This window comes from Acinonyx jubatus, chromosome B4, assembly GCF_027475565.1.
Source record: "Acinonyx jubatus isolate Ajub_Pintada_27869175 chromosome B4, VMU_Ajub_asm_v1.0, whole genome shotgun sequence".
Classification (NCBI taxonomy): Eukaryota; Metazoa; Chordata; class Mammalia; order Carnivora; family Felidae; genus Acinonyx; species Acinonyx jubatus.
In genome coordinates this window covers 35,924,855-35,944,818 of record NC_069387.1, presented here as the reverse complement: position 1 = coordinate 35,944,818, position 19,964 = coordinate 35,924,855, and the positions used below count along the sequence as shown (strand labels likewise).

The following is a 19,964-nucleotide window of genomic DNA, read 5'->3' as shown; positions in this document are numbered from 1 at the left end:
GGGGTGTACTTTTTCAGTGTATCTGCCTCTTGGAATTTAGATTCTTGAGTGCTTATGTTATTTTTTTTAATCTGCTTTTTATTATAAGTCATTGTAAATTCATTGCTGCAACATCTAAAAGGTGACATAGGATGGAAATATATTAGGAAGCTCCGGACATCAGCATCATTAATTGGAAAGTGAGGAAGTATTATTCATTGATTGAGAAATTGAAGTTTTCTACTGGCTAATCAGTAGAGTACAAATAGCTACTTGCTTTTTAATTACTTTATCTACATAGTAAAGTAGATGAATTCTTTAAAATGAGCTGTGCTTATAGATCTAGCTAGACAGCTCTTTTATTTCTCCCTCTAATTAGAGTGTTTTATACTAAAGATTATGTATTTGTTTTTTGACCTCTTCTTTTACAGCATGTATTTAACATAAATTTACACGTACATAGAAGCAGTTCTTCTAGTAGAACTTCATTAATCACCATGTTCTTTTAAATAGTCAGAGATGACAGTGACAGAGTGAAGTCACTAACCTCTATAGCTTCTTGGAGCTGATTTCTAGGAATATTTTATTTTCATGTTCTTGAAGGTTGGGAAATCTGAGACAACTTTCATAAATTGTATTAAGTTTAAAATTTATGGGTGACTGGTAGACTTAATACTCCCCTAGAATTAATTTTTCTCCTATTCTGTACCCATAGAATTTTGAGTTTCAAGAAACCAAAACAATAAAGTTTAATCCTCACAATTTTTCTTCACTATACTGAAAGTGTTAATAACATAGCTGGTTGCATACTCGCTAGATTCCTTTTACTTTGATATTAATTCTATTTGTATTTCTGGTTCTGGATAAGATGAATGGATAGAATTCTTCAGGTCAGAATTAAGAAATTACTAGAGTCTCAAGATGAGATTATGTGCCTTTTTTCATGTTTGCACTGCACTTTCCCCCCCAGGACACACACACATTTACATACTCACATGCCTCCCTGCTCTGTGTTGGCCTGAAATCAGCAGCAGTACTGCATAGGTTTTAAAATACAATACTTTTGATGGATTAGTGACTTCCCACTAAATATTTTAGTATTTCAGAAAAGAAATTCCTTGATAAAGTTTCATTTTTCTGTTTGTTTTCTTGTATTAGATACCTACATTGAAATTATTGCTTGTTATTTCAGACAGCTTGCTTGGAGAAACTTTGATTCATTTTTGGATCTAATGCTGATTTTTGGAGATGGGTGTGACTTGAAAGAGAGTAAGAAATAGGATTAAATTTATATTTCAGACTCAAAGCACAACAAATAGCTTTCATTATCCACCGTATTTCTCACATTTTGAGAAACTTGTGAGTGATCTGTGCTTTCCACAGAATGTAACTTAAAAGGTTGAAAAGCACTACAGTTTTATCCTCTCACCAGGTAGCACTGTAATTTTGTTTTAGGATTTGACACAAAGTTTCTTGGCTACCAAAAAAAGGAAGTTTTTAAAACTCACTTTTTGTTACTGGCTTTATAATTTCTTGTTCAGTAATACAGTTTAAGATTTGAATAATAGTCAAAGAGAGTCAGGATTATATTATTTATGCCTTTTGTTCCCATATTTAGTACTGAGATGCATGTGTGTGGCTGCTGTGTTTCTTACTAACCATTTGCTTCTTGTGTTGCCATTCCACTATTTCCTATATGTGGGTGTCTGTCTCCCCATAATTTATCATTTGAATTTCTTCACCTTTCTTTTGATTTGTCTTATCATGGTCCTAATCCATTGGGATTTTGGTCTCTGTGTGTTTTTTATGTGTGTTCCCTCTTGGCCATGCTGTTTCTCAGAAAGCCAGCCTCCCGCAATTTGTACCTTCCACGCCAGGTTTCTGTCCCTGAACCGTCAGGGGGGTTTGTTTGGGACTTCCTGGGAAAGTGAGTGTTATGTAAGGCTACAGTTCTGTAATAAACTGAATTGCTACTGCTGCTTTTGCTACTGCTGAGGCTTGCTGGGAATTTTGCTTGATCAGAATTAAAGAACAGCCAGTATAGGTCAGTTGAACTGTACCTCTTGGGACATTGTTTTGAGGATAAAGTATGTGTTCTCTGTGGTAAGATTCAGATATTGTTGATTATGATTGTCTTTGTCTTTGTTTCTAGCCCATCTTGTATGTGGTTGTTCCAATGCTGACATGCCCTTTAAGTTGTGGCCCCTTAATGTGATGGTAGTTCCACACATAATTCAGGATATAGAATTCATTTCTAAAGGGTGTTCAGCAACCTTCTAAATGCAAAAAAAAAAAAAAAAGTGGACTGTTATGATCATTGAACTAGAGAAAATTCTTAGTGTTCTTTGCAAATTTCCTAGTATTTATGTAAAAATCTCCAGTGTTAAAAGGTTTAGATTAAATCATAAAGAATTCCTAGGCCTTTTCTTTGTGACCTAGATAAAAATGAATAGTCCCCTACATTGCTCTTGTAGAACAATAGTAGCTCCTGTAGAGGATGATTCAGTGTTGTACCACTGTTGTTCTGTTGACCTACTGCAGTTTTTAAAAGGATTATGTAAGGCCACCCATATATTTGCACATACAAAATATCTTCCCAATTAAGTGTAAGAGATACTACTTCTAAATTAATATTCTAAACTGTGGTGTATATAAATTGGGAGTTCAACCAGAGGCAGAACTAGTAGGGTATATATATATATATCTGTATATCTATATAAACAACTCCTTGCAATAAATCTTTTAAATCTCCTTGTATAAATGATATATAGAGAGATATATAATCTCATTTATATATATCTATATGTCTATATATATCTATATATCGTTTATACAAGGAGATTTAAAAGATTTATTGCAGGGAGTTGTTTTGCATGATTGTGTGGGACTTGGCAAAGGAAGTCTGAAATCTGGATGGCAAGGTGACAGGAAGAGAACATCAGCATCAAGATAGAAATCCCATGGCATGGGCAAAAATTCAGCCAAGTCCACAGGTAGAATTTTTTTTCTCTCTTAGGAAAACCTCAGCCCTGTTTTTAGGAGCCTTCCAAAGGATTCAGTTATGCCTATTCATTATCTGGGATAATCTCCTTTGCTTAAATGGATTAGAAGATTGATTGATTCATTGATTATTATTATTTTTAGAAGATGAATTGTAACTTTCATAGCAACATCTAAATTAGTGTTTGGTTAAGTAACTAAGCACTTTAGGCTAGCCAAGTTGACATTTAAAAAAGTTTTCACCTAGTGATTTTGGATAGCCTTTATAGCTCAATTTAAGGGAGAAAAAAACATAATAATTAAAAAGTCCTAGAGCTTTACCTGTCCTTATGTAAGTAGATCAATTTAGCTTAGCCTTAGAAACCCTGATTGTAATTGAGAATTTCTTTTCTAAAGTGATTATATTAGAGTTTATATTTAGATTTATAATGGAGAGGCTTATCTTGGCATAATGTTTAAAATGTTGAGAGAAGAGTAATTGTAGAGTGATAGAACTCTGATTTAATATCTTTTCAGATTTCTGGTTTACTATCTTTTCAGACTTCTGCAATAATTGTTTAAATTTTTTTTTAATTAAAGAAATTGTTTTTATTGAGGTCTAGTTGGCATATGACATTATATTAATTTCAGGTATACAATATAATGATTCAATATTTGTATAGATTGCAAAATAATCACAATAACTGTGGTTAACATCTGCAAAAAGTCAGAGTTTTTTTTTCATGTAATGAGAACTTTTAGGATCTATTCTCTTAGCAGCTTTCAGATACACCCTACAGTATTGTTAACTATACTCATGTACATGACATCCCCAGAAAGTTTATACCTTTTGACAATCTTCACCCATCCTCAACCCATAACTCTGGCAACCACTTAATCTGTTCTCTGTATCTATGAATTAGTTTTTCTTTGTGTGTGTATATATTTTAATTGAAGTAGAGTTGACATACAATATTATATTAGTTTCAGGTAGACAGTGATATGATGTTTGTATATACATTATGAAATGCTCACCACAATAACTGTAGTTACCGTCTGTCACCAAAGTTATCATAATATTACTGACTGTATTCTCTATGCTGTGATTTTCATCCCCATGACTTAATTCTTTTATGCTGGAAGTTTGTACCTCTTTTTCACTTTTACCTATTTCTCCCATTCCTCCTCCCCCCATCCCTGCCCCTGCTTCTAACAACCACCATTCTGTTCTCTTATTTATGTGTCTGTTTCTTTTTTTGTTTGTTTTGTTTTTGGTATTTGTTTTGTTTTTTTGTTATGGTATTTGTCTTTTTCTATTTGACTTATTTCACTTAGCATAGTACCATCTAGGTCTATCCAGTTGTCCCAGATGGCAAGATTTCATTCTTTTTTATGAACGAGTGATATTCCACTATAAATATATATACAACATCATATTCATCCATCTATTGATGGACACTTAGGTTGTTCCCATATTGTGGCTACTGTAAATAATGCATCATCAAACATAGGGGTGCATATATCTTTCTGAATTTTTTTTTTTTTTTTTGCTTTCTTTGGGTGAATACCCAGAAATGGATATCTTATGGTATTTCTATTTTTAATTTTTTTGAGCAACCTTCATACTGTTTTCCTTGGTGGCTGCACCAGTTTACTTTCCCACCAGTTGTGCACTAGGGTTCTCTTTTCTCCATGTCTTCACCAACACTTGTTATATCTTGTCTTTCTTGATACTAGCCATTATGACTGATGGGAGGTTATATCTCACTGTGGTTTTGATTTGCATTTCCTGGACGATTCATGGTATTAAGCATCTTTTGTCAGTTGGCCGTCTTTGTGTCTTCTTTGGAAACATGTCTATTCCATCCTCTGCCCATTTTCTAATCATTTTTTTTTAACGTTTATTTATTTTTGAGAGAGCACAAGCGGGGGAGGGGCAGACAGACAGAGAGGGAGACACAGAATCCGAAGCATTTTCCAGGCTCTGAGCTGTTAGCACAGAGCCCAACGCGGGGCTCAAACTCACCAACTGCGAGATCATGACCTGAGCCGAAGTCGGAGGCTTAACTGACTGAGCCACCCAGGTGCCCCTTTAATCATTTTGTTGTTGTTGTTGAGTTGTATGAATTTTTTATATGTTTTGGATAGTAACCCCTTATCAGATATATCTTTTGCATGTATCTTCTCCTATTCAGTAGGTTGCCTTTCATTTTGTTGATGGTTTCCTTTGCTATGTAAAGCTGTTTGATTTGATATAGTCCCAATAGTTTATTTTTGTTTTTGTTTTCCTTGAGAAGAAATATCCAGAAAAAAAAAATACTGCTAAAACTGATGTCATAATACTTATGGTTTATATTTTCTTTTAGGAATTTTATGGTTTCAGGTCAGACCATTAGGTTTTTAATCCATTTTGAGTTTTTTTTTTTTAATATGGCGAAAGAAAGTGGTTTTACTCTTTTTTGTGTAGCTCTTTAGTGTTCTCAACATCATTTACTGAAGAGACTGTCTTTTCCCTATTTGTATTCTTGCCTCCTTTGTTGTAGATTGTACAAGTGTGGGTTTATTTCATGGATCTTTATCTTGTTTCATTGACCTGTGTGTCTGTTTTTGTTCCTGTGCCATACTGGTTTGATTAGCTTTGAAGTAGAGTTTAAAATCTGGGATTGTGATACCTCTCTTTGTATTTCTTTTTTAAGATTGCTTTTGCTATTGAGGGTCTTTTGTGGCTTCTTACAAAATTTAGGATTATTCTAGTTTTGTGCAAAATATATTGGTATTTTGATAGGGATTGCATTGAATATAGATTGCTTTGGATAGCACGGACATTTTAACAATATTCTTTCAGCTGTGAGCATATTATATCTTTTCATTTGTTTCTTCCATCTTCAGTAATATTCCTGAACTCACTTTAGGAGTATTTCTGAAACTAGACTTATGTTTTGTGAGAGAGTATATTTTCATAAATTTTAAGCTATTTTGGGGTTTTACTCTGGGTGGCTCAGTTGGCTAAGCATCCAACTCTTCTTAATCTCAGCTCAGGTCATGATCTCATGGTTCATGAGTTCGAGCCCTGAGCTAACAGCTTTGGATTCTGTCTCTCCCTCTCTCTGCCCCTTCCTCGTTTACATACTCTCTCTCAAAATAAACTTAAAAAAATTAGAAAAAGTTTAAGCTATTTTGAAACAAGATTTTCTGTAATTTAACACCCAAAGATTTCAAACTGTTACAGTTATTTACAAACTTATTTCCTCCTCGTTTTCTTTTAAAAATGTTTCTGTAGTAGAAGCAACCATTTTGAAAAGATTTAAAGTTTTGAGAAGTTAAACAAGCATTGGAAGTGTTAAGACAGACACAGGTTAGGGACCTTGACCAAGGTTGAGCTGTCTTTATCTACCTAATACTTTATGAATCAAAAATTAACTTCCTCACTGTTTTACTTAGTGCCTCAAATCAGGGGTGATTAAATTGTTATGACAATTTTGGTTCTTTTAAATAAGGCAGTACTTCAAGGATACCAGTTAAAGCAGTTACAAATTATTCTACTATGCTGATGTCTTCAGATATGTGCACACAGCTCTCAGTCCTTTGTTACCTTCGTTTTAGTCCTCTCTTTCTTTGTCTCTTCTCTTCCTTCATCCCCACCTGAATGCCTGGAACAGACCTTGTCCCTTCACTTTTGGAAAGGGCATTATACAAGAGATTTTTGCCCTCAATCAGACAACTACTTTAAAGAGTGATAGATTTTGACCTTAAACAAAATTTTTTAACGTGTCTGTCTGTCTGTCTTTCTTTCTTTCTTTCTTTCTTTCTTTCTTTCTTTCTTTTCTTTTGGTTTTAGAAATTGTTTTTTATTTAGCAAAATACTTCTTAAATTGATAATCTCAAATTAGAGAAGACTATATTTAGCCACTTTCAAAATTATGTATACAAACTTTTATTTCTGTCTGCTTAATTTGGTTTTACTAAATGCTCACTCTAACAAAATTATGTGGAGAATAAAACAAACAATGTCTGAGAGCAATTTAGTGTGAGTCTGTAACTTTGGTGGCATGTTCTTTGGGAATTTCTCTTTTTTTTAAATTTAATTAATTTTTTTAATTTACATCCAGGTTAGCATATAGTGCAACAGTGATTTCAGGAGTAGATTCCTTAATGCTCCATACCCATTTAGCCCATCCCCCCTCCCACAACCCCTCCAGTAACCCTCTGTTTATTCTCCGTGTTTAAGAGTCTCTTATGTTTTGTCTCCCTCCCTGTTTTTCTATTATTTTTGCATCCCTTCCCTTATGTTCATCTGTTTTGTATCTGAAAGTCTTCACATGAGTGAAGTTGTAGATTTGTCCCTCTTTGACTAATTTCACTTATCATAATGCCCTCTAGTTCCATCCACGTAGTTGCAAATGGCAAGGTTTCATTCTTTTTGAATGCCGAGTAATACTCCATTGTGTGTGTGTGTGTGTATGTGTGTGTGTGTGTGTGTGTGTGTGTGTGTGTGTGTGTAAATCTATCCATTTATCCATCAATGGACATTTGAGCTCTTTCCATACTTTGGCTATAGTTGATAGTGCTGCTATGAACATTGGGGTGCGTGTGTCCCTTTGAAACAACACACCTGTATCCCGTGGATAAATCCCTAGTAGTGCAATTGCTGGGTCGTAGGGTAGTTCTATTTTTAATTTTTTGAGGAACCTCCATACTGTTTTCCAGAGTGGCTGCACCAGTGTGCATTCCCAACAGCAGTGCAAAGGAGATCCTGTCTCTGTGCATCCTCTCCATCATCTATTATTGCCTGAGTTGTTCATGTTAGCCATTCTGACAGGTGTGAGGTGGTATCTCATTGTGGTTTTGATTTGTATTTCTGTGATGTTGAGCATTTTTTCATGTGTCAGTTGGCCATCTGGACACTTCTTTGGAGAAGTGTCTATGCATGTCTTTTGCCCATTTCTTCACTGGATTATTTGATTTTTGGGTGTTGAGTTTGATAAGTTCTCTATAGATTTTGGATACTAACCTTTTATCTGATATGTCATGTGCAGATATCTTCTCCCATTCTGCTGGTTGCCTTTTAGTTTTGCCAATTGTTTCCTTCATTGTGCAGAAGATTTTTATTTTGATGAGGTCCCTGTAGTTCATTTTTGCTTTTGTTTCCTTTGCCTCCGGAGACGTGTTGAGTAAGAAGTTGCTGTGGCCAAGATCAAAGAGATTTTTGCCTGCTTTCTCCATGAGGATTTTGATGGCTTCCTGTCTTGCATTTAGGTCTTTCATCCATTTTGAGTTTGTTTTTGTGAATGGTGTAAGAAAGTGGTCCAGGTTCATTTTTCTGCATGTCGCTGTCCAGTTTTCCCAGCACCACTTGCTGAAGAGACTTGTCTTTATCCCATTGGATATTCCTTCCTTCTTTGTCAAAGATTAGTAGGTCGTATGTTTGTGGGTCCGTTTCTGGGTTCTCTATTCTGTTCCATTGATATGAGTGTCTGTTTTTGTGCCAGTACCATACTGTCTTGATGATTACAGCTTTGTAATACAGCTTGAAGTCTGGGATTGTGATGTCTCTTGCTTTGGTTTTCTTTTTCAAGATTGCTTTGGCTCTTCGGGGCCTTTTCTGGTTCCATACAAATTTTAGGATTGTTTATTCTAGCTCTGTGAAGAATGCTGGTGTTTTTTTTTGGATAGGTCTTTCATATATGGCTTTTATGATCTTGAGGTATGTTCCTTCTATCCCTACTTTCTTGAGTGTTTTTATCAAGAAAGGATGCTGTAATTTGTCAAATGCTTTCTCTGCATCTGTTGAGAGGATCACGTGGTTCTTGTCCTTTCTTTATTGATGTGATGCATCACATTGATTGTTTTGCGGATATTGAACCAGCCCTGCATCCTAGGTATAAATCCCACTTGGTCTTGGTGAATAATTTTTTTAATGTATTTTTGGAGCTGGTTAATATCTTGTTGAGGATTTTTGCATCCATGTTCATCAGGAAAATTGGTCTATAGTTGTCCTTTTTAGTGGGGTCCTGTCTGGTTTTGGAATCAAGGTAATGCTGGCTTCATAGAAAGAGTTTGGAAGTTTTCCTTCCATTTCTATTTTTTGGAACAGCTTGAAGAGAATAGGTGTTAACTCTTCTTTAAATATTTGGTAGAATTCCCATGGAAAACCATCTGGCCGTGGACTCTTGGTTTTTGGGAGATTTTTGATTACTAATTTGATTTCTTTCCTGGTTACGGGTCTGTTCAAATTTTCTATTTCTTCCTGTTTCAATTTTGGTAGTTTTTGTTTCTAAGAATTTGTCCATTTCTTCCAGATTGCCCATTTTATTGGCATATAATTGCTCATAATATTCTCTTATTACTGTTTGTATTTCTGTTGCTTGTGATCTCTCCTCTTTCATTCTTGATTTCATTTATTTGAGTCCTTTCCTTTTTTTTTTTCTTTTTTTTTTTTGGATCAAAGTGGCTAGTGGTTTATCAATTTTTGTTAATTCTTTCAAAGAACCAGCTTCTGATTTCATTGATCTTTTCTATTATTTTATTTTTTTTTTTTTTAGTTTTGATAGCATTGATTTCTGCTCTAATCTTTATTATTTCCCAGATTGTGCTGCTCTTGGGTTTTATTTGCTATTTTTCTAGCTCTTTAAGGTGTAAGGTTAGGTTGTGTATCCGAGACCTTTCTTCCCTCTTTAGGAAGGCCTGGATTGCTATATACTTCCTTCTTATGACTGCCTTTGCTGTGTCCCAGAGGTTTTGGGCTGTGGTGTTATCATTTTCATTGACTTCCATGTACTTTTTAATTTCCTCTTTAACTTCTTGGTCAGCCCATTCATTCTTTAGTAGGATGTTCTTTAGCCTCCAAGTATTTGTTATCTTTCCAAATTTTTTCTTGTGGTTGATTTCAAATTTCACAGCATTGTGGTCTGAAAATATGCATGGTATTGTCTTGATCTTTTTGTACTTGTTGAATGCTGATTTGTGTCCCAGTATGTGATCTATTCTGGAGAATATTTCATGTTCACTGGAGAAGAATGCTGCTTTAGGATGAAATGTTCTGAATATATCTGTTAAGTCCATCTGTTCCAGTGTGTCATTCAAAGCCATTGTTTCCCTATGGATTTTCTGTTTAGATGATCTGTTCATTGCTGTAAGGTGTTGAAGTTCCCTACTATTATGGTATTATCAATGAGTTTCTTTATGTTTGTGATTAACTGGTTTATATATTTGGGTGCCTCCACATTTGCAGCACCAATGTTTACAATTGTTAGGTCTTCTTGATGGATAGATCCCTTAATTATGATCTAATGCCCTTCTTCATCTCTTGTTACAGTCTTTATTTTAAAGTCTAGCTTGTCTGATATAAGTATGGCTACTCCACCTTTCTTTTGTTGACCATTAACATGACAGATGATTCTCCATCCTCTTACTTTCAGTCTGAAGGTGTCTTTAGGTCTCAAGTGGGTTGCTTGTAAACAGCATATAGATGGATCTTGTTTTCTTGTCCATTCTGTTATCCTATGTCTTTTGATTGGAGCATTTAGTCCATTGATGTTTAGAGCAAGCACTGAAACATGTGAATTTATTGCCATTATGTTTCTTGTAGAGTTGGAGTTTTTGGTGGTGTTCTCTGGTCCTTTCTAGTCTTTGCTGTTGCTTTGATTTTTTTTTTTTTTTTTTTTTTTGTCTTTTCTCCCCTCAGAGAGGAGTCCTTAAAATTTCTTGCAGGGCTGGTTTAGTGGTCACAAACTTCTTTAATTTTTGTTGGGAAACTTTTAATCTCTCCTATTTTGAATGACAGCTATGCTGGATAAAGAATTCTTGGCTGCATATTTTTCTGATTCAGCACATTGAATATATCTTGCCACTCCTTTCTGGCCTGCGAAGATTCTGTGGATAGGTCTCCTGCAAACCTTACCTGTCTTCCCTTGTATGTTGAGGACTGTTTTTCCCTTGCTGCTTTCATGATTCTTTCCTTGCCTGAGTATTTTGTGAATTTGACTACGATATGCCTTGTTGATGGTCAGGTTTTTTTTAATCTAATGGGAGTCCTCTGTGCCTCCTGGATTTTGATGTTTGTGTCTTTCTTTCCCCAGGTTAGGAAAGTTTTCTGCTGTGATTTGCTCATATAACCCTTCTATCACTTTTTCTCTCTCTTCATCTTCTGGGACCCCTATGATTCTGACGTTCTTCCTTTTTAAAGAGTCACTGATTTCTGTAATCCTTAAATTGTGCTCTTTTGCCTCAGTCTCCCTCTTTTTTTTTCTGCTTCATTATTCTCCATAATTTTGTCCTTTATATCACTGATTTGCTGTTCTGCCTCCTCCATCCTTGCTGCTGTGGCATCCGTTCAAGATTGCAGCTCAGTTATAGCATTTTTTTTATTTCATCCTGACTAGCTTTTACTTCTTTTATCTCCACAGAGAGGGATTCTAATCTATTTTCGACCCCATCTAGTATTTTTATTATTGTGATTATAAATTCTGGTTCAGTCATCTTCCTTGTATCCATCTTCCTTGTATCCTTAAGTCCCTGGCTGTCGTTTCTTCCTGCTCTTTCTTTTGGGGTGAATTCCTTTGTTTCATCATTTTGACGGGAGAAAAGGAATTAATAAGGTAAAAAAAATTAAAATTAAAAAATTAAAAACAACACACACACACACACACACCCACCCACCCCCCACACACAAATCAAATAAATGATGCTAGATCCTAGGTGTGTTTTGGTCTGGTTGTTGAAAAGGAGCTTGATAGATTAGAGAAAAAAGGTAAAAAAAGGAAAAAAAGAAGGAAAAAAGGAAAACCTTTGAAAATTTGAAAAAATGAATACAATGAAATAGAATAAAATGAAATGATGGAAGTAAAATGGAATTTGAAAAATTTACTAAAAGTATAAAATATAGTAGAAAAAATTAACGAAAAATATTTTTAATAAAAATTGAAAATAAAAATAAACTTTTTCTCTTTCTATATTCAAGAAAAAGAAAAGAAATGAAAAAGAGGGACAAAAAAAGAAAATTGAATAGATGGACGAGCGAACAGACTGAAATACGATTGAATTTACTTTGTTTTCCCCTAGAAAAACTGTAAAGCAATTTATAGTCCATAAACTAAGCAGGCGGAGAGACTTGTGATGTTCCTGAAGTGCCAGGTTGGCCCAGTTGGGCCAGGCTTAGTGTAACGGCTCCGTTCTCCACTAGATGGCACTGCTTAGCTTACTGGGGTGGATTGTTGTGGTGCTGGTAGGTGTGTATGTGCATTCATGGGAGGGGTGAAACATGTCACCCAGCTACCCAGTCTCTAGTATTGGAACTCTGTTTTCCCGGGTCAGCAATCATGCACTTGTCCTTTGTCTTTGGCTTCTGTCCACACCCTGCTTTTACACTGTTGGTGATCAAGCTGTCAGGTTGCCAGGTGGCACCTCCCTCCTGAGTTTTATCTCACATTCACCTGTGTTTCCTAACCCCTCACTTCTGAGGGACTGTGGCTTTGTCCCCTTCAGACCTTCTGGGAGAGGGTCTCACCAAGCAATGGCTGGGTGCCGGTCACACCCAGAAATATTCACAGGACTGTGCTGGTGCCGATGCCTAGAGACTGTGGTTGTGTGCCAGCCCGCCCCAGAAAATGTTCACGTGATCGTGTAGCAGCAGCGTTTCAGGGATTATGGAAAATCTCAACACACATCTGGCACCAGGCTTCACCCTTAATGACCTTGTTCCAGCACCAGTGAATGTGGTTGTTCTCTGGGGTCTGCTGGCACCTTTGCCTGTGGGTGGGCCACACCGCCTCTACCAAATGTCCTTCCAGCAGGGGAACTGCCTCTCCCCATGTGGCCCAAGGAGCCCCAGACCTCACTCTCTTGGGGATTTGCCCTTCCCACCAGAGCACCGCCAGGTATCGAGCTGCGGAGTTTCAGACTCTGCGCCCCCCCCCCCCCCAGCCCCCGTTTATAGTGTCTTAGTGGAATTTAAACCCTCTCCTTTCTCCTTTCTCCCTTTTTAGTTCAGTCCCTGTGGCTGTTTCCACTTTCCACTTTCCACTTTCTCTCCGGCTGCTTTTGGAGGGGGTGCTTTTCCGGTACTCTCCCCCTGTGTGTCCTCTCTCCGCAAGCAAAAACAGCTCCCTGCCCTCCATGGCTTCTCTCTCCTCTAGTTCACCTCTCTGTGCTGCGTACCTGCTGAGTTCTGTGGTTCAGGTTGTGTAGATTGTTGTGTTAATCCTCAAATCAGTTTTCTAGGTGTGCAGGATGGTTTAGTGTTGATCTGGCTGTATTTCATGGACGCAAGATGCAAAAACAACTTCCATGCTGTTCCTCCATCTTGGCTCCTCCCAGCTTTAACGTGTATTAATTTTTGAGAGAGAGAGAGAGAGAGCACTCATGTGTGTGCATGCTAGCAGGGAAGGGGCAGAGAGAGGGAGTGCGTGCATGTGTGTGCATGCTGGCAGGGAAGGGGCAGAGAGAGAGACAGACAGAGAGAGAGAGACAGAGGATTCTGACAGCACAGAGTCTGCTGCAGGGCTTGAACTCATGAACTGTGAGATCATGACCTGAGCCAAAGTCGTATGCTTAATCAACTGAGCCACCCAGGTGCCCCCAAAACAAATTTTTATTGTGACAGAAATGGCCTTATTTCCTTTGAAATGTGGGCATTACTCTCACCTCATTTGTATTCAATGATCAGTTCTTTTTCTTTAGTAAAAACATTAAAAAGCAAACTGGCATATATTGTGGGTGGAGAATTCCTGTAGGAACTCTGCAAGCCTTATAGGTCTTCTTTTGGTATGTGTCAGGTAGATCTTATTTTTCTAAGAAAGATGTCCCAAAAATTTTAATGTAATTTGTTTAATAGTTGCATATGTTAATTTTTGCTGCCCCTTTTGTCTCATGACTGTTTTGTTTTTGGAAAGGGTTCTTATATAGATTTTAAAAATATGGATAAGGAAGCTGAGGTGCAGACAGATGAAATGACTGGTCCTGTATCACATAAGCATGTTGGTGGTAATAGAGTTGTACCTAAGAATTCCGAAGTCTTTTTCTTTTTTTCTCCTCCTCGTCCCTCCCTCCCTTCCTTTCTCTCTTCTCTTTCTCTTTCCTCCTCCCCCCTCCTCTCTGTGTTCAAGTTTTTATTAATGAGCTTACCTTCTAGAAGGGGAAGACAGAGACAACTAGATGATTCAGAGGCTATTCACTTGATGATCTTGCTGAGGCCAAAGGCTTTTCCCATGTGCTGGGATGCTGTCTTTAGAGGACAGTTACTTTGGAACTGGCATGTGGGTTGCTTTTTGCCAGGTGCCAACAGGTGTCAGTCACATGTCTGACTGTTAGCCCTTCTGTCAGTCTAGACTCATTAAAGAGATACTTCTGGCCCCAGAAAACTAAGACTCCCAACAAAGAGCAGCTGTTGTCTTTTCCTTTGTGATGATGCTAGCACAGGCATCTTTCCATGGCTTATGTAGTAGCTGGAAATTTCAGTGATAAGGTTTCAGTTTGAGGTTTGGTTGAACTGTCCTGCGAAGTAATACTCAACATACTCAGTTAAATTAAAAAAAAAATTTTTTTTACAGAGAGAGAGAGAGAGAGACAGAGCATGAGTGTGGGAGAGACAGAGAGAGAGGGAGACACAGAATGTGAAGCAATCTCCAGGCTTTGAGCTGTCAGCTCGAACTCATGGACCACGAGATTATGACCTGAGCCAAAGTTGGACCCTCAATTGACTGAGCCATGCACATGCTCCCTAACCTACTCAGTTAATATGTACCCTTGGATATAGGATTATCATAGACAAGGGACTTCTTGTTGAACTTTGTACTCTTAAGTGTGGTCTTTTAATTTTTAAGATCAATATTGAATGATAATGGCTGAGAGGTTGTTTGGTGTGAAGACCAGTAGATAATTTTGGATCCTGGACTTTTAATTTCAGACCCTAGAACTCTGTGTAGGTAGAGACATGAAACAGAGAAAGCCAGGATACTACTACTGCTACTGTTCTAAGAAAGCAAGAGAATCAGAGACAAGTTTTGTTATTCATTCATTCATTCTTTCATTCATTCATGTATACACACACACACACACACACACACACACACACACACATTATCAGTCCAGTTATATAAGTAATTATAATGGAGGAAACTTCATTTTTTTACTTTTTTTTTGAGAGAGAGCGAATGAGAGAGTGTGAGAGCACTTGGGGGAGGGGCAAAGGGAGGAGGAGAGAGAAAATCTTAAGCAGCTTCCATGCCCAGTGTGGAGTCTGACACAGGTGAAATCCCACAAACGTGAGATCATGACCTGAGCTTAAATTAAGATGCTTAGCCGAGTGATCCACCCAGAGGCTTCTAGTTTTCTTTACTTTTTGATGGTTAATTGTATTTTCTTTGGTAACCATCTTTTTTTAGACCTCATCTAGAACTACTAGTTTTAGGCTTTTGCATCATGACTGAGCTTAAATTTTATGGGCTAGCAAGAAAACCTAAACTACATATATAATGTTATTTCCAAGGGAATTAAATTCTGATTCATTAACAATTGGCTTTATTTAAAAAGTGGAATATGATCTAGTCAAACATTTGGAGTTACTTTAACTGATTTTGTCCCCCTATCCCTGATTTTGTGTTCTCGCTTTGCTCAGAATTTAGGCTCAAGGTAATCAGCCCCTGAATTAGCTGTCTGAGCTGCTAAAGTAGTAACTCAGTCTCATTTTAGTAAGCGAGGTAAATCTGCACTTTGGTAGATTAAGGTCAATGTACTGAGCTGAGCTTGAACAGAAAGAAGGGGGTTGTTTTCCTATCCTTCCAAGAGTGAGATATAATCTGGGGTGTTATTTGCATGTGTGTATGTGTAAGAGAAAGAACTTTTCTGGTAGTATTTGGAGAAATTAGGGAAGATAGTTGCTAGGCTTAAATCTCATGGCTCAAGGATTTGGCCTTTTGAGTTTTTGATTTGATTTTAAAGATTACTAGTGTCTGAAATTTTATGTTATGAAAATGGAGTTGTTTTTATTTTTTATAAATATTCTAACATGTTGACAAATGTGAACTAGTTTACAGGATGATTATTTTCAATTTTTGGTTTGGTAGTCTTAGTAGAATTATTTCATTTTTCAGAAAAAATGGACCTCAAAATTAGATGAGTCCATTTTTGTTTACTGCTTTTATTCTTTTCTCTTTGACTAAAATGTTCTCTTTTCATATTCTTTTGTGGGAATCTGACCCCTTTTAACTGTTATCTTTTTGGAAAAGAAAGCCAGCTATACTGACCTCTCTGAGATAGCAGTTTCTCTTTCCTTTATGTGTGCCATTCTTATAGTGTCTATCATGTTTTCCTGTGACTATACATTATTGAGGGTCTAATCAATATATATGTTAATACTTAAAGACAGAGCTCCTTTCTCATTTCACTATCTGATCATCCCACATTTCTTCCCTTTTTAATCTATCACCTGTATATTCAGACCATTCATCAATCAAACAGATGGATGTTTTTGTCCCTTATCACTTGTTAGTTATATTGCAAATATTATTTTATTCATTTTTTCTGTATGTTTGTAATGTGTTTACAATTGTGCATATACTTTTCCTTCTGTAAGAATATAAGTAAATTCATATCTATTAAATATTTTTATATAATTTAGTATAATCCAGGGGATTATTTTTTGGTCTGTATGTTACATAGAAATATAGATAACCTCCTTCCTCTTTTTTCATAATGAAATACCAACTATAACTTTCATTTTTTACATTTTAACCTCTCTGAATCTGAGATACATGTATAAATAATGGCATGGCATAATTTAATTGGTATAATTTTTTCTTTCTGAGTGATACATAAAGTAATGGCACATCTTCTGTCTTTGTTGAATTGATACTGAAGATGCATGCAAAGAGGAAATAAAATTGTTTCAGAGAACGTGGGAGTGAAAGAAAGTATTTCCAAATTTACTTTCTTTTGTACCCCATTTTAAATGTGTGTACAGTCAAATGAATACATTTACTATCATAATTAGATATTTGACTGTTTTACCTACTTCCTTTTTATTTATGTAGGTCAACCTAAAAATGTTTTGGACCTTGTCTTTGGACCTTTGTCTTTGGACCTCTTACTTTGTGTTTCTGATTGTTTTATATTGGTATCATAGTATATTTAGGCATCTACACAATATAATCTAACAACGATTACCCACATATTTAGTCTTCATATTTGTAAATTTTTTTTGGTAAAGAAATGCTAAATTGATACTCAGTTTAATGTCTTCAGAGATCTTCTGTATAGAAATTAATATTAAGCTATATATAGCTTTGGCATAAACTAGCATATGATTCATGAGGAAAATGGTTCCTTAGGGAAGAATTTCCTTACTTTTAAATTCATGGTTATGTACCTTTGACCCATGAAGTTCAGTGTCAGAGCATATGGTCTTCCTGTAGTTTGAACAGAAGAGAAATGACTACTGCTGCTTTGGGGTTGTGTGTTCTTGCTTGAGGGAGAATGGACTGTTTAAAAAAAAAAAAAAAGAAAAAGGGAAAGAAAGATACTAAGAATATTGTAACTGAAGATGACTGGTTCTTTATCTGATCCTGCTTGCTTCAGCTTGCTTTCTGAGGAAGCTGCTTGTTTCTTTCTTCTTTCTCCTTGATGAATTTCACTGATTTCATTTAAAAGAAGAATAAATTACACAGCGTTACATAGTTCTATTATGTCATCTTCCCAAAGTTTCTTGTGGGCACAGCACCTCATCATTGGTTACTACAATCTTGATAGGAATTTTTGTTTGGTAGTTACCTTAAGTTTTTACTTAAAAGTACAAATATTAGAATTATATACAATTATTCTACATGCACATTTTTCCTTCAAAATTAATTTTCCTAGAGCTATATAATTTGATGCCAAAAGGAACTATGTATGACTCATGAACAATAAAATGGGTAAGAAGTTGCTCATTGTTGAAAGGACTAAGCTTAATTTTTTCCCCCATGGATTTACCCAAGTCTTATTTAAAGCCTTGCAACTATAGAAAATTTCACTTAATGTCATTGTTAATGTAAAATTATTCTAATTTATTGTGTCATAACCAACAAAATAGAAAAGGTAATTGGAAACAATCATTTAGAGAATGGTCTATTTTTTTTTTTTTTGTTTTGCCTTTGAACATTATCTGCATTCTCTACTGTTTTATATATGCCAAAGATCCATGGATTTGTTTTATACATTTCCTTTAGGAATCTGTAAGTCTCACAGAACATGTAAATATGCCCAGGGAGATGTCAGCAGACTACATTTTTATCCTGGATCTGCCACTTACCCACTGTGTGATTGTGAGGAAGTCATTTTTATTCTCTGCTTTTCATTTCTCTTTATCTCACATAATGGGAATAATAAATCTTGTCATGCTTACCTTTCACCATTTTCATAGTGACTTTTAAAATCCCTGGTTTTAAGTATTGAAACATTAGAAAACAAAGTACAAGTTGAAATGGTGCTTGCATTCAAGAAATAAACCTTTTGTTTTAGATTCTTAATAAGTAAAATTTAGATCCTGAAGACAATCTGGATGGCACTGGCCATTCGATGTCTGAGTATTTGGAGGATAAGACTAACTTCAGTGAAATTGATTAATTTTTAGAAAGGAAAAATTGCCTGTTATTATAAAAAAGCAATAATGAACCACCAGGGCTACATGCTGTATAGCAATATTAAGCATGGCAACTTCGCATCTCTAACTGCTGAGCAGCATTAGAAACAGATTGATATTTATAAAGCTGTGTATTCTTGTTCATTATTGCTTTTAGATTGCACCATTTGAGGTGGGTTTAGGTAGATTCAGAATGAGAAAATAATTAAGTTCTAATTAGGAAAAAATTGTTACTGTTTTCACATTTGGGAACAATTCACTTCCACTAGTGAAATAAACTAGAATTCTGTATTCTACAGAATGAAATTATTGATTTTTTTCTGCTTTTGTTATAGATAACCTGGATCCAAGAAATGGAGTGGGGTGGGTAAAGGAGTAGTCAGTTATAAGGTGGATATGTATAAAATTAAGATGATTTAAGTTGTGAGATCACACTTTGCTACTTAAATGAAAAGGGGAGCTGCTGACCTTCTCTTCTTTTTCTTCGTGTTTGTTTTTTTCCCCTGCTCCAAGAAATGGTAAATTTTAGACTAAATTTTTTCTTTGAAACTTACATTAAGGTACAATGGTGTAATCTAATATGAAAACACACTTGTTGAGCGTTATAAATTTGAAATTACTAATTTTTAATGCCTGTGCAGAATGTGTGTTATACCTTTCCCTCCTCTAATCCTGTGCTTTATGTTTTGTCTGTGTCTATGAATAACATTATTTCCTGAATATTGTCCTTATTAATAATTCTTTCTAACTTTCTCTTTCACATTTTCTTCCTGGATTTGCTGTTTTCTTCAGTCTCACTTCAAGGTCAGTATGCTTGTACTAAAACAATGTTAGTATACCATGCTCTTATCTTTATCTTGAACTCTAATAAAGAACTGAAATGACAGCACTTACTACTGCAGGAAAGACATGTCTAGAAATCTAGTTATGAGTGCATAAGATGTAGATGAAGAGTAGGTTCAAAGTTCTGTGCTTCAAAAGGTAGTCAGAAATCAAGAATCGGACTGAGCATGTTTTGACTGAGAGCAAAATGAAGATGAAAGGAGCCACAAGGGGAATGAGAAGAAAAATGGTTTTAATGTCAGTAAAATTTCATCAGAGACATAAAATGTAGCGTGAATATTGGAGAGAAAGTGCTGTAGTCTGTGGGTTTTTAGAAGAAACTTGAAATTATTTTATATACACAAATTTATACACCCTTTAAATTTGGTTTTGTTTTGTGATTCTGCTGAATGGTAGAATAAATGAGAATATAAACAGCCACCCCTAGTTCTGTTTATATGTGCCAGAGGCACTGTGGGAGACCTTTACATATTTTATTTCCATTGATCTTCCCAACAAGTATGTAGAGAGATTGATTATTTCCACTCTTTAGGTGAATAACACAAGGGCC

General features: G+C 35.9%; 1 protein-coding gene across 13 annotated transcripts in view; it reads left to right on the top strand.

The window, feature by feature from the left end:
- The window catches only part of ERC1 (ELKS/RAB6-interacting/CAST family member 1), a 505,760-nt gene that overhangs the window by 186,433 nt on the left and 299,363 nt on the right, over positions 1–19,964 (top strand). The window lies entirely within an intron of this gene.